The 16,354-nt window shown below is 37.8% G+C and overlaps 1 protein-coding gene across 1 annotated transcript in view; it reads right to left on the reverse strand.

Moving 5' to 3' along the window:
* Positions 1-9,107, reverse strand: part of LOC135109071 (uncharacterized) — a 76,582-nt gene extending 67,475 nt beyond the window's left edge. The window contains exon 1 of the mRNA XM_064020106.1: positions 9,089-9,107. The gene's annotated coding sequence lies outside the window, so the exon portion shown is untranslated. The remainder of the gene's footprint in view (positions 1-9,088) is intronic.
* Between the last annotated feature and the right edge of the window lie 7,247 nt (positions 9,108-16,354).

The following is a 16,354-nucleotide window of genomic DNA, read 5'->3' on the forward strand; positions in this document are numbered from 1 at the left end:
TAATCATAGGGAGTCATAATTAACTGCCACAACTATGGCTTTCTGTGGCCACACACTCACCTCCTTCCAGACTATTTGCTTCTGAACATTCATGCCAGGTTCATGCTTCCTTCAAATGAATCCCCATTCCACTCAGTGTGATGGGTGATGTTGCAGATTATCAACAAGCTTCTTGATTCATGGTTTTGTTTCACTTAAAGCACACCATAGGTCATGCTTCACTTCAAGTCTGTTGCAGTATTTTGTTTTAATGGTTGATGTTGCAGATTATCAACAAGCTTCTTGATTCATGGTTTTGTTTCACTTAAAGCACACCATAGGTCATGCTTCACTTCAAGTCTGTTGCAGTATTTTGTTTTAATGTAGAGTAGTTGAGAAAATCCAGCCTCAAAGGAATAAGTTGATGAAAATGCTAGGAGGTGTCAAAAAGCTATTTGTTTATGTATTCTAGCCATTTCTATTGAACCTGTAATTTCCCTCCACTGGCTGCCTACCCGCTAAACACCTTTGGTTTAACATATACATATACTCAGATTATGGCCCCCTACATTCTGCTACATGGGGCCATGGCCCCCAGTTTGGAAACCACTGGTTTAGACCATGCAGGCATTCTCTTTGTCACTGATCAAGTGAGGGAAGCCTTACAGAGTGACACAGAAAGGAGCAACCCATTCACTGCCAATATGAAGGTGATCATAACACTTAGACATCTTGCTGCTGGAAAAAGCTACTGGGAAAACGCAACTGTGCAGTAGTGATAGTGTTGTGGGTCATAGAGACAACCACAAGAGGCTCACGATCACTCCTGAGCGCTGAACCTTGTTTAGTTACATCGAGGTTCTTCAACAGAATTACATTTGGCTCATTTTAAAGATTGAAATACTGTCTTACCCTCTGTGTCTCTCCTCAAAATATATAAAAATAAAGGAAATCTTTATAGGAACTATAAATTAGTAATAAATGGCAGCTTTTGCAAGATCTGTTAGTATTTGAAATCAAGTAACTTCATTCAGAAACTGAATCATACGAGTAGTACGGCAACCGAAGCAATTGCGAGTTTGAAATTTCGTTCAAAAATCGAATTGTTCGAAAGGAAGACATTCAGTAGCTGAGGTTCCACTGCATCAGCCATTTTCTTGCTGTGTATTCTTCTAAATAAGTCCCCAGTAGAGACTGCTCAACCACTGATATGGCTGCTGCCAGCAGCTTCAGCAAGTGTTGTCTGCTATAACCCACCTTGAGATCCAGATCAGATCAACCAAATCATGATCCAGATCACTCAGATCAGGGTAAATCCAGATCAAGATGTAAATAGAACATGGCCATGCAGCCAGATCAGTGATCTGAAACAGATAGAAGATGCCTTAAGTAGTGACAGCTCCTCACTGTTATGGCATCTTGTAGTTGCCTGCCTACCAACAGTTGGGTTAGGGATGCATCAGAGTCTTGGAGGAATTTCCAAATATTGCATGATCATCCCGGTGATAGCACTGGAGTCCAGGGACCATCCATGTTGCAGCCTACTGGTGGTTCTGATGGCTATTTCTATGCACCCATTAGACTGGATGCAATGGGCAGATGAGATTCTCAAATCGCTGCACCATGTGCTGAAGAATTTTCTTGAGGTTTGTGAGGAGCAGCCATGCAACCATGGCTGCACACATTGCTTCATCACCAGCCTTGTCAGACTCTTCCGGTGTGCTTGCTATGGCTGGATAGTGTGAAAATACAATCACAGCACAGTTGGTCTTGTCCTAGACATACTTGATGTGGAAGCTATACATCAGTGTTCTTTCCTTGAGGTTGAGGATACAGGGGTTGTTGTTGTCTTTGAATTCTTTGATTGTAAGTGCTTCCTCCTTCAGTGTGCTGTAGTTTTTCTCTACTATAATGAAGTGCCAGCTGCTGCAAAGCACCAACTCTCATCCATTGCTGCAGCACATGGGGAGCCTTCTGAGACACACACTAGCAGTATTGCTGCAGAACAAGGAACCTGATCCTTTGACAGCTTTAGGCTGTGAGGATGGCTATAAGCCACAAGAGTCCTTCTGCTGTCAGGTGCCTGATGGTTTCCTTTACTGACCTGAAGATTGTGTTGAAAGTGTCATCTCCAATATTCTCCAATATTTGTCATAATTTGTGCATGGCATGTCCAGATATCGCACATATTCAATTAATTCTCATCATTTACTAGTTCTCAATACACAAAATGGTATTGTACAGTACTGCATATGTGTATAACCAATTCTAAGACATGATTGTTGTGATATTTCTTGCAAAAATACTTATTTATGAAGATTTTTTTTACCTTTTCCCTTCTGTCTCTATCCTACACCTGCTGCAATGCATATAATGGCATTTTTTTTAGGTGATTTACATGTTTTTTTGTCTGTGTGTCTTTTGGGCAGAACTTCATAAAATGTAAAAACAAATGTCAAATTTGTTCATGTGATAATACATTACAAATTTAATTATTGGCCATGAAAGCAAACATGTGCTTTATGATAAGAGACAACAGGTGAGGAAATGGTACAGATGTGAACACACAACCAAGGGTCAGTGAGAACAAGAAAGAGATACGTGGAACAACAATAGCAAATGTGAGAAATGCCACTGAGTGAAAAATTATTCCAAATATATATATAGCATATTTGCAAATAGTATAGTTAAAAAAGGTATATGGTATGTATTGTATGTGGATTGCTGTGTACAACTCACATAGCTGACCATAAAGATTAATTATATGGATAAACCACTTGTTTGCCACAACATTAGTTATATGAGATAGGAGAAGAGAAAGACCACTGTAGGGACAACAATGCTGACACATTGCAAAATCACACACAAACAAAGAGGTACTTCAATATCACTACAGCATCATATCTGCTGCACACCACTGAATCATGCTGTGGCAGTGCTGTATTGCCACATCACACTGGATATGAGAACAAAAATGCATTCACACAGTTCCAGGCCATGCAGTAGTGCTGCATTACACTAAATGAGAGGACAAAACACAGATACAGTTTTAAGCCATGTGGCAGCACTGCATGGCTGCATAATGTGACACCAACCAAAGAGAGGTGTATGGCAGGCAGCCTCGCTGGTAGCTGGTGTGTGTATGTCCAAATATTGAACTGAACATGTGTTCAGTTAAATATCTGGACACAGTTACATCCACATGTTGACAAGTCCAGTAACTGAATATCCAGATATTGGAGGGATCACTATACACAATTTCCTCAGTGTTTCTGAATGGCTCCATAATTGGTGCTATAGCCAGGAAGGGCACTATGTGATTCACTAGGCTGAACTATCATTGTATATATCAGTGATGGGCAGGGGGCACTGTGAACTTCATGATGCTCCTGACAAGATCAAGACTCAGTTGGTACTCCTTCGAGTTTAGAAGGTATCTATCAAATGTGAAGCTACTTCTACAGAAGCTGAACTTCAGTGCCACCCTGTTATCCATGCATCTTTGTAGCATATGTGCTACATATGTGTTACAGAAGGTTTCTGCCACACTGATGTCATACAAGAGGGTATCACCCAAGGGGATTTCTAAAATGAAGTCATCAAAATGCCTGATGAAGGTGTCCTATGCTGCACAATGCTCCATGGATGTTTTATGGGAACAAAGTTACCCCAAAAAGTAATGAATGTCATCAGCCAGTGGCTCTCATTGTCAACTGGGATTTAGTGGTAACTAGAGTAGGCTGCCACAACTGTGAATGTATGCTTCAATATGCTTGTGATGAGATTGAAGGGCACGGCTGGTATGGTGGGTCTCACAAAGGCAAGCCAGGTTGAGGTTCTGAAAATGCACTATTCTGCATTGATGCTTGTTTTTCTTGTGTACCACAACCATACATGCATCCCATGCAGCTGGTTCCCCCGTGGATACTTCCTTGATTGTAGCTTTTGTGATGTCACTGTCATGTTGACTGAGCACCTCACTGTTGGAGTGGTAGGGCACAGTAGCAGGTATGTGTAGTGCATAGGGGCATGCATCATGATGGAGGTGGTGGTGGGGAGGACCACACATCTCTAGCAAGGGTATGCATTCCAGAACAAATATTGTGTGCACAAAATGCTCTAAGAGCCACCTCTTGAGTCAATCCATATCTTGCTCTACCAGCTCATACTCATAAGACAGAGTGGCCATCACTGCAGTGATCCATGTTGCAGGGCAAAGGAAATCTTATGGCACCAACTGTAGGACCTCGCAAGCTCCAAGTGACAGGTAGTTGCTATATCACTTTGCACTCCAAGATGGTGTTTGCCCCTGCTGTCAGCTGGCATGTTAGGCTTCCCAAAAGCTTTATGTCTCCCAGCAATGTGGCTGAGAGTCCCGGACAACAGTTGCAGTTGGCACTAAGAGATTCTGAAATCCTTCAGCAGTCCTGCAATGCATACCTACACTTTCATGTCTGATAGAGCCATTGTGTAGCACTCTGCTTGAGGATGGGAGCTGCCTATGTGACCCATCACCCACCAGATTGTAGCTTCTCTGTAACCTCTATTATTTTGCACCAATTTACTATATAACTCACACACTCAAGGGAGGTAAAGCATAAAAACTTTAGCCACTTTTCTACTTTGAATATACTCATCCAGTGACTTATCATATTCAAGGCAATGAAAATTACACTCTCCTACCATAGCACAGCACTTTGAAACATATACACTGATACTATCTCTAGGAGGAGGACACAGTAGACAACTGCAAAAATTATAATTACTCCCAAGGTCTCATAAGCACTGACTTTGGTGGGTGCTGTGAACCTGCTTTTCCCTCAGCTATGACCTGCCTGAACATTTTCCTTTGTTTCTTACAACACAAGGGGGCAGCCTCAGTCTGCTCTCTAAAGATAGCTCTCTTTCTGTAAATAACACTAAAAATTAAAATGGCAACTCCAGCAGCAGCCTTGAAGTTCCTATCTGAGGACCAGAAATATCCCCAGGTCAGACTGGTCTGGTATCATCCTAAAGTTTCTGGACATCCCCTGTCAACATTTTTTATCAATTCTCATTTTCAATCAAAACCTGGATGCTACATCTATGTGCTCTTATGAGCCCTTTTTGCTTTTGAGTCCTGTAAATTTTCTACTGTCTGGCTTCAACTTCAGAGTCACTCTTAAACTAAATTCATTTATGCTGTATACTTCCCACCTAACTCCTCTAACTACATATAAAAAAATTCACTGACTATTTAACTTTCAAAATGGAACACATCCTAACTCTCTTCCCTTTAACAGAGATCTCAATTTTTAGAGACTTTCATGTTTGCCACCTTTGTTTTTCCTCTCCTTTCACTGACCAACCTAGTGAACTAGTCTTTAACTTTGCTATAATCCATGACCTAGAGCAATTAGTTCAGCACCCTACCCATATTCCTGGCTGTCTTGGAGATATGCCAAAAATTCTTGACCTTTTTCCTAACCTCTAATATTTCTCCCTATGCTGTCACTCAGTCTTTTCTGTTGGGCTTCTCTGATCACAACCTCTATCAGCATCTTGTCCTGTCACACTAATTCCTTGGCAGGATCCACCAAAGTAGTGGTGACTCTAATGTTTTACCTCTGCTAATTGAAGGGATCTGAAGAGGTATTATTCTGATCTTCCATAGAATGACTACCACTTGTGTCAGGGACCTACCTCTATGTGCTGAGCACATAACAGAGACGAATGTGTTTGGCAGGAAGACATGCATTCCTCTAATAATATTTCTCCCTATGCTGTCACTCAGTCTTTTCTGTTGGGCTTCTCTGATCACAACCTCTATCAGCATCTTGTCCTGTCACACTAATTCCTTGGCAGGATCCACCAAAGTAGTGGTGACTCTAATGTTTTACCTCTGCTAATTGAAGGGATCTGAAGAGGTATTATTCTGATCTTCCATAGAATGACTACCACTTGTGTCAGGGACCTACCTCTATGTGCTGAGCACATAACAGAGACGAATGTGTTTGGCAGGAAGACATGCATTCCTGATTTTTCTCTTTTCTTAAACCTTCCAAACCTTGGTTTAACTCAGCCTGTTCTTGTGCTATCCATGAAAAAGAGGTGACCCACAAACAGTACCTGAGCCTTTCATCTTCTGAAACTTGTGTCCTTAACATTTCTGCCCAAAATCATGCCAAGGCTGTTCTCCAGAAAATATCCCCAACAACTTTTCTTCATTTTCCCCTCCTTTATTTAAACCTGATGCCATCACTGCCATTTCATCTATTTCTAAAGTAGAACTCTTTGCTCAAACCTTTGCTAAAAACTTTACTCTGAATGATTCAGGACCTGTTCCTTCTCCTCTGCCCTCGATTAAAATTCTTCCTGATGATGTTTTCCACTTCCTCTTGGTTGAAGGCATATGGACCTCATCTGGTGACTCCTACTGTCCTCTGAAACTGTACCTCTGTGCATGCATGTTGCAAGGTCAAACTCCACCAACTCTGTCTATCAACATCTACCTTGCCTTCTTGTTGAAGTCTACCTACATATACCTTATGTCTAAAAAGAGTGACCACTCTAATCCTTCAAACTGCCACTGCATTGGTTTAAACTCCTACATTTCTAAAGATTTTTAAGAAATAAAAAGGAAGATTCTTGCACATCTATCACTTCACAACCTTATATCTGAGCACCAGCACGGATTTTGTCATGGTCGTTCTACTGATCTGGCCTTCCTCACTGACTGTTGGTCATCAAGTTTTGGGGATTTTGATGAAACTTTTGCTGTTGCCTTAGACATATCAAAAGCATTTCATGGTCTGGCAAAAAGCTTTATTTTCAAAAACTATCCTCATACAGCTTCTATCCTTCACTCTGTAACTTCCTTTCAATTTTCTCTCTGACTTCAGCTGCTGCTGTGGTAGATGGTCATTGTTCTTTTTCTACGTCTATTAATAATGGTGTTACTCAGGGTTGCGTCCTGTCACCTACTCTCTTTCCAGTATTCATCAACGATCTTCTAAGCAAAACTTATTGTCCTACCTATACCACTCTGCACTTTTCCACACCTTTTCATCAGTGGAATTAAACAACTCGCAACTAACTATTCCCTCTTCTTCAATGACATTTAATTGTTCCCTCTTCCACACTGAATGTCCTCAGTCTGTTCTTTACTAATAATCTAGACTGGAAACTTTACATCTTGTGTCTCACTAAAACAGCTTCTATGAAGTTAAGTGTTCTGAGCTGTCTGCTGCTTTCCTCATCCACTTAGCTGGATGTACAAGAACCTTATCCATCCATGTAGAGAGTACACTTCTCATTGGGGGTTCCACTCATACTGCTCTTTTAAAAAAGGGTAAAATCAAGAGCATTTTGTCTTATTAACTCATCTCTTACTGACCATCTTCAACCTTTCTCTTTACTGCAATGTTATATTTCTTGCTATCTTCTATCATTACTTTCATGCTAACTATTCTTCTGATCTTGCTAATTGCATGTTTCCCCTCCTCTTGCAGTCTTGTTGCACAAAGCTTTCTACTTTCTTACTGCTATTCACAAACACAAAAGTTAACCAGTATTCACACTTTCCCCATACCTAGGACTTGAACTCATTCAAAAGGAAAGTTTCAAGACACATTAATAATTTTGGTTAATTCTTCTTGTTCTATTCTCTAGAAACCAGCATGTTATGATGAGCTCCATCATAGCATCTATACACTTATATTGTTAGGTTAGCTTAGATTTACTCGCCATTGCTAGTTTAGGTTAGATTAAGTTAGGTCTCCGAAAAAGACAGCCAGCATTTTTTTCCTATTTTTATAAGAAAAAAAAAGGAGAAAGGAAAAATAGCTACAAATTTCATCACACAATACAATTTGGGGTAAATTAATATAAGTGCACCCATCTAACATTTTTGGATGAAACTACTTTTCTGGTAGATTTTGATGTGCTCTGAATGAATGTACCACAAATCAATTTTTTTTTACCTGTTCAATGCACACATAAACCAATGATTTGCAATTAAAACAAGCAGATTCATTAAAAAAAATACCAAAATCTACCAGAAAAATGTAGTTTCATCCTCATGCATGACACTGAAAAAACAGAGCTTGGATAATATGGAGATAACCTTAGCCTCTTCTCCCGAGGTTAATATTTACATGACAGATAGAATTAAGATTGTAGAATATCATACACTATATATCAATTTTCAGAAACTTGTTAAAGCAAAAAAACAACAACAACAAAAAAAAAAGGTAAGATGAATGAACTGACACATCCCAGCTTCCCCTCTGAGTGCTTTAGAGTCATTGCTGGCCAGCTGAAAGAGCTGTGCAGGGCAGGGCAGGGTTAGCCATTATGGGAATCAGAATACTTAGTTATCTGGAGTTCTTGCTTAATTTAAAAAAAACAAAAAACAAAAAAAAAACAAAGGCAAGAGTTAGGTTATGTTAGGTTAGTTTAGTTAGGTTATGTTGGGGGTTAGGTTAAGTTAGTGAGAACTTCAAATAACTAAGTATTCTGATTCCTGTAATGGCTAACCCTGCCCTGCCCCGCACAGCTCTGCCAGACAGCCAGGAGTGACTCTCAGGCAGTCAGAGGTGTAGCACAGGGATGCCTCAGTTCATTAACCTTTTACCTTTTTTTCTTTTTTTTGCTTCAACAAGTTTTCATAAGTTGATATATATTGTATGATATTCTACAACCTTAGTTCTATCTGACATGTAACTACTAACCTCAGGAGAAGACGCTAAAGTTATCTCCATATTCCTCCAGAGCTTAACTAAACCTAACTTAACCCAATCCAACTAAGCCCAACCTAACTAAACCTAACCCAACCAAACCTAACTAAACCTAACCTAACCAAACCCAATTAACTAAACCTAACATACCATAATGATAAATTTGATAAAAATTAATATCTCAGGATCTAACAATTTGCGGCGGTAAAGATATACACCACTGTTATATGTGACTCAAGTATTTTTATTTATTTATTTTTTTTTGCCGTGACGGGTGCACTTATATAATACCTAATCTGGTACTTCACAAAATTCAGATAAAAAAAAAAAATACGACTAGTAAGATTAATTAATGACGATAGGTAAATATTAACTAGTGTCTCTCTCCTCACCTATTTCTTGGTTGCTCGTAACTCAGCTTATTATGAGTTTCTACATCACAGCTTGCACATCTTTTTTTTTATCCTGTTGGGCTTTTGAATATCTTCTTAGGTCACTCTCCTCTGTCTTCCTTTACGTCGTAATGTGTGTGTGTGTGTGTTTTTTTTTTTTAGCTTATTTTCCAGAATTCGACCAAAAACACTTAAACGTTGTCAATCACAGCTGCTGAGCACTCAGTGTCGGCGACGCCCACCAGCCTCAATAAATCCGGACTATATACCGGTGAGTCAGTTACATAAATGTATGTACTAATAACATTCCGCTATAATTTTCTTTCATAAGTATAGCTTTGCACATATCATTCTATTGAAATCTAATTACAATTGTATTCACTCAGTTTTTACGTTTTGTGATGTTATTAAGTCTGTTCGACTCGAATTGCGAGGGACCGCCAAGTTCGAAAGCAATTAGGTGTAAATGTTAGCATGTTTTACACAGGGACTGCCTCATGTAAACCTGCTGCTGGTTTCCTGGTGCTTCCTTTTTGTTCCTATGTGGAAGTGAGCGTGGCTTGTTACTTAAGTATTGGTCATGACTCTACCAGGGAGTGCGAGTACCACTTAGCCTTTTATACACACTTTAATTTCTGGCTCTCAGTGCGACGTGGTTCGCCTGTGCTCTTGTCTTACCTGTGTCTTAGCTTTCTATCACTCTGTACCTTCGTGTTTGATCGAGTTCAGTTGTATTGTTACGATCCGACGGTATACGATAAAAAAAAAGAAAGTCCTTTGGTCATTCATTTTTCATTTACTTATTTTTGTAAAGAATTTGGCTCTTATGTGTGCCTCATTGAAATATGTCTTGGTTCTACTTTATACAGTTTTCTCACGAGTATTATTATTATTATTATTATTATTATTATTATTATTATTATTATTATTATTACTACTACTACTAGTAGTAGTAGTAGTAGTAGTTGTAATAATAGCAGAAGTATTAGTGGTAGAGGTATTTATCAGTTATTCTTACTCGCTCACTCTCATTTCATCTTTCACCAACTTTCACACTTATTCAAACTAATTCAACTCACATGCTCATAACTCCCACAGACTCTCTCTCTCTCTCTCTCTCTCTCTCTCTCTCTCTCTCTCTCTCTCTCTCTCCATAAAGAAAGAGTAGTTATAAACTGAACACCATCCAAGTGGACTAACGTAACCAGTGGGGTGCCACTGGGGTCAGTTTTAGAACCTGTTCTCTTCCTTGTTTATATTAACGACATAGACGAGGGTGTTACCGGTATAATATCGAAGTTTGCTGGTGACACTAAAATAGCGAATACCGTAGTCACAAACAAATAAGTAAAAGAAATGCAGAACAATTTAGACAAGTTGTCAGAGTGTGGGTAAACCTGGCAAATGAGTTTTAATGCAGATAAATGTAAAGTGTTACACATAGGGTATCGAAACGAGAAAGCAAAATATATTATGAGCGGTACCCAACTTAAAGGTGTAGGTAGCGGAATTGATTTAGGAGTAACAATATTGAACAGTTTAAAACCTAACCAACAATGTTCAAGTCGTATAAAAAGAGAGTAAAATAATTGGCTTAATCGGCAGATCATTTGGATATAAATCTAAAGATATGATCTTCACTCAGTACAACTCCTTGATCGGTCTTCTTTTGGAGTATTGTATTCAGCATGGCGTCGCTATTACCAGAAGGGCATAGATAAATTAGAACGAGTTCGGCGTAAAATAACTAGAATGATACCAAAGCCTAAGAAACAAATCATACGAAGAGCGATTTAAAGAATTAAATTTATTCCCATTAACTCAAAAGGGATTAAGAGGCAACTTAATACAAATATTTAAAAATATCAAAAACATTGATAACATGGACTGCAGTAAGTATTTTATGATAAACTCTTCAAATTATATGCGAGGAAACGGAAGTAAAATTGCTGGGAAATATTTCAATTCTCATGAGTCAAAAAAAAAAAAAAAAAAAAAAATCAAATCAAATCAAATAAATAAATAAATAAATAAATAGATAAATAAAATAAATATTTTCCATCGCAAATGCAGTAAATCTATGGAATAGGCTTCCTGGAGACGTGATAGATTGCAGCAACGCAGAGACTTTTAAACGCAGTCTTGTCAATATTTTGCCTCACATCTGCAGTTAACAGCATTCGTTAGTGGTTAACTTCCTTTTCTCCAGGAAATAGGGGCACCTCATTTCATCTGTTTTCATTCTTTGATGTCAAATTTCCTTCGGGTTCTTAGTTCTCCAACCCCCTAAGGTATTTCTTTAATACTTGTTTCCTGTACGGCTTATACCAGGAGTGGAGGGCGAGGAGACAGCCTTCTGCTTTGCTGTCCTTTTCTTCTACTATCACCTTAGTACTCCTAGTTCAGGTCACCTCGTGAGGACCACAAGGTCTGTTGTAGCCTGTGTGTCTATGTAACTCTCTCTCTCTCTCTCTCTCTCTCTGCGAGATAAGTGACATACACTACGCTGACGCACGTTTTTGCGTCTGTACAGTACTTTTAACATAATAAGCTCAAGACAACCGGCTGTGTTTCCATCCACGCCCTGGCTCAATGGGTACTACAACGCTATAATCCGTTGTGCCTTTGATTTACCGCGGTGACGAAGTGGGGCGAACCACTCATCTCTCACCACAGACACGATCTGTATAATAATTTAAAAGAAAGTTCACTTATTACTCAATTTGTGCGAAACGCGACTCGCGACTTCTTTTAAGAACATTCAGAAAATTTTTAGACAATTATCTGTGTGAAAGAAAGGGTTTTATATATCAGGTGATTTTAATGATAACTTGTTTTCTGAGAAAAACAAAATGGGTGACATTATTAAAAATAATAAAATCACACAACTGATAGACGAGCCCACTAGGGTGACACGGACGTCTGCCACACTGCTTGACTTGATTAGCACTAACACACCAGATCATGTTCTAGTTAAATCAGTTGTTCCTTAGGTCATAGCAGACCATGACCTCATCACTGTTAAGTTAAATATCAGTAAGCCAAAGCGACAGCCAGACATTAAAACATTTCGACATCTGGGCAGTTACAGTGATATAATCTTGTCTGAGGCATATAATTTTAATCTAATATTGGACGCAGATGACGTTGATATACAAATGAATATCTTAACAATATTTTTATCAATTGTCTGGACAAGTGTGCGCCCTTAGTGACTATGGAATTTACTAGACCTGTTGAACATTGGCTCAATGATAATTTACGCCTTGCAATGAAACAACGAGATGACACTCTTAATAAGCTGAGGAAAGACAGATCCAATATTGCTCTGCAACAACAATATAATGATGGAAAGAAAGAAGTAAAATCTCGCATAGCTGCAGGTAAAAAAAAAGAAAAAAAAAGAAAAGAAAAAAAGAAAATAAGCTATCTGGAAGCAGCTATCAAAGAATAGTCCCTTACAAGAAAACGAAAAGTAGTTGTGACGCACATGTATTTGATAAAGCTATTGGAAAGGCAGAAGAATTTGATAACTTCTCAAGTAATGATTTACTTGAGGCAGCAGATTTTACGAAGCAGCCATTCATCTTACTCATTTTTCTTGAACCTCTTGACGACTGATTGTACAAGTGGGAGTGTAAAATTCAGACCCAAACCGGTGGACACTAGCACTGTGATATTGACGATAAAAAGTTTCAATATACACGGTCTGTGAGTTCGGACGGAATTTCACATAAGTTCATCAAGGACGCTTTCTATTTTAGCGTTTTTTTTTTTTATTTAACTTGTAAACAATACCGCCATCGTTAGCGGCGTTTTCCTCAGGCGTGGAAGCATGCATATATTATTCCCTTGTACAAGAAAGGTGATTTTAATTATATAAATAACTACAGACATTTCTCTTTTACCTGTACTTTCAAAAAATTTTAGAAAAAAAATGTTTGTAACCAACTTTCAAACTTCCTAAAAGACAAGAAAAATTTTTTTTTTTCTAGCTGTCAGCATGGCTTCAGACCAAAGCTTTCTGCTGAGTTTGCTCTCACTGTGATTACTGACACTATATTTGACTACACAATAGGAGATTTTCACTACTAAGATTATGTGACCTATCGAAAGTGTTTGACAGTGTTAGCCATAACATTCTTCTGATAAAGTGTTCCAGCCTTAATACTGATTCTTTCTGGCTTAACAGCTACCTATTCAAGGCATTACGTAGGCTAAAACAAACATCAGCTGTGGCATACTTCAAGGCTCCGTCCTTGGACCAGTGTTATTTACTATACTACACGTCAATGACTTAGCTAAGCACATCAATTATTGTACATTAGTTCAGTATGCTGACGATACTCAGTTTCTTTTTAGTGGCTCCTAGGAGAACTTGAACAGGATCATTAATGTAACGGACCGAGACCATTATTTTCAAAACTAATAATACTTTCTTAGAAATGGGCTTATGGTCAATCCTAATAAAACACAATGCAATTTTTTTTTTGGAAGCATGCAATTACTGTCACCTGCATCTGAGGATACAGTGGTTATATTTGATGACACTAGTATCCGTCCACGCACTCAGGTAAAAAACTTAGGTTTACACATGGATGGGTATCTGCTCTTTGATGTGCACATGAACGAGCTAATTAGCTAAATAATCAGGATGCTAAGTTCATTAGTCGTTCAAGTGTAAATTTTGATCAACTTAGCAGAACAAATGTTGTGCAATCACTTGTGCAAAGTCTAATAAACTATTGCATGCAAATTTGGGGCACCATCAACACTACTCTCATACAAAAAATTCAAAGGCTACAAAATTTTGCTGCCAGGATCGCAGTTGGTGGTTTAAAACAAAAGTGTGATTGTGTCTCCCCTGTCCTCAAACTGGGATGGTTAAAAATTAAACAGAAACACTTCCTAGAGGTTAACATTGCCATGTACAGTTACTGCGCAACATGCATCCGAATGGTTCCACCCCTTCCCTACAGTCCTCAACATAACAAGTAACATAACAAGACAGCAAAATGACTTCATTGTTCCCAAAACAAAAATACTAAAGCTTTCTTTGTAAATGGTCCGAGGAAATGGAACTCTCTACCTGACAACATATCTTTTACAAGCACACTCTCTACTTTTGAATCCAGACTGGTCAGGAATATATTACAGGGCTCAAATGATCAACAGTGCAGCACACATGGAAACTGAGGTCTATTCTTTTGGCAGTAAACTTAAGGTGTTTTTACCCAGAATTTTTGCTGTTTTATTGAATGCTTATGTTTTTTTTTTCCAGTATTTATGTGTTAATGTCATTTTTTACTTTAGTTATAAGTTTTATTGAAATTTATTTCTTTTACTACAATTTTACTAAATTTATCATAAACATTGTATTATTCATAATGTATTAGCATTAGCCTGTTTGACTTAGTCTGGTTAGTAGACATATGTCTACTAATGATTTCCAATGTATGCAATAACCATTACTCAGTGGAAAATAGATTAATTTGAATATGAATGACTCTCTCTCTCTCTCTCTCTCTCTCTCTCTCTCTCTCTCTCTCTCTCTCTCTCTCTCTCTCTCTCTCTCTCTTATTCTAAGCGAGCAGCCATAAAACTAGTAACGTCTGTATAAAAGAGAATAGAAAACAAGTAAAGGAGAATAATCACCAGAAAGGCACAACATTTTACTTAGCTTCGGTTAAGTAGTCACTAGGAGATTATGCTGTACAATTCTGGTCCCCTTATTTTTGTGGACAGAAAATCTGGAGTCTGCAAAGAAGGATGACAAACACAATTTAGGAAATGAAAAAAAAAAAAAAAAAAGAATAAAATGCTAGTGTCGTAAGCTGCATTTACAAAGATGTGGGATGCGCAATGATATGAGAAAGAAAAAAAAAATCAAATGCGTTAACTGGGAACAAGTTTATGTAGTTTACAAATAGGGTTGTAAATGAGCGGAACAAATTTACCTAGAACATGATAAATGGACAGTCTTTAAAGAGTTTCAAGGGAAAACTGAATACATTTCTAAATGATGATGACAGCTGGTAAATGTTTAGTGTTCAGGAGATGTGCAAGGTCAGCTGTCCTTTTACAGTCTCCTTATTTTATTATGGTTATGTTGCAAGATGGCAGCTCTGTTCTCCACAGATCAAATGACGGTTATTCAGCGTGCATTCCACATCTTGCAACCACTACCACCATCACTACCACTACTTTTACTACTGCTACTAATACCATTGTATACTACTTTTACTATTGTACTAGTACTGCTACCACTACTGTTTGTTGTTGTTGTTGATGGTGCTGCTGCTGCTGCTATATTCTTAGACCCATAGATTATAAATTGAAACGATTTTCACGAAACAAATCAGGATAAGAAGAAAGTCTGCTCAAATATCGTCTTTTTAAAAACTATTTAAGACACCATTCAGTCTTTTACAGGAGTGCATTATGAATTACATTTTTAAGGAAACTACCTTTTTTTTTGCTTTTGTGTGTGTGTGTGTGTATGTTTCTAAACTGACTAGACCAACATACAAAAAACGCCACAAGTGCTTAGTCTCCAAGTTTTGTTTCACTGCCACCGTGACCTCACAAACAGGGATGGCTCGAGGACAAGGATTGGATGCACGAGAGATTAAGCCAGTCAGGCCTATACCAGTATATTTGCTCCCAATGAAGTGATAAAAATGTTTCACCATCTCTATACAACTTATTCATGAAGTTTATGTGGTCATTATACAAATTACGCTCCTCAGTTTCTTCTCTAGAGAAGTGACAAAAGTCACGTGAAGTAATAATAAAAACAATGATAATAATAACAATAACATATTTCTTAATAGATTGAAAAAATAATTTTACCATATTTGCTCTTACGTTGAATAATGATGATAATGATGATGATGATTATGATGACAGTAATAATAATAATAATAATAATAATAATAATAATAATAATAATAATAATAATAATAATAATAATAATAATAATAATAATAATAACAGCAACAATGATGGAATACTAATCACCAGTTTCTCTTCCAGAGAAGAAACAAAAATCCTTCAACATATCTACATCAAACAATAGTTAAAAATCTTTATCTTAAATGAGGTGACAAAAATTCTTCACCATCTCTACAGCTTATTAATGAAGTGTACGTGAAATAACGATAGAAATTTTAATCTTCATTTCCTTTCATTACAAATAGTGCCTCAGAAATGAGATCGAGATTCCAAAATTTCTTCAGTATCCAAATAATAAGCCAGTTTACTTTC

This window comes from Scylla paramamosain, chromosome 18, assembly GCF_035594125.1.
Source record: "Scylla paramamosain isolate STU-SP2022 chromosome 18, ASM3559412v1, whole genome shotgun sequence".
NCBI lineage: Eukaryota > Metazoa > Arthropoda > Malacostraca > Decapoda > Portunidae > Scylla > Scylla paramamosain.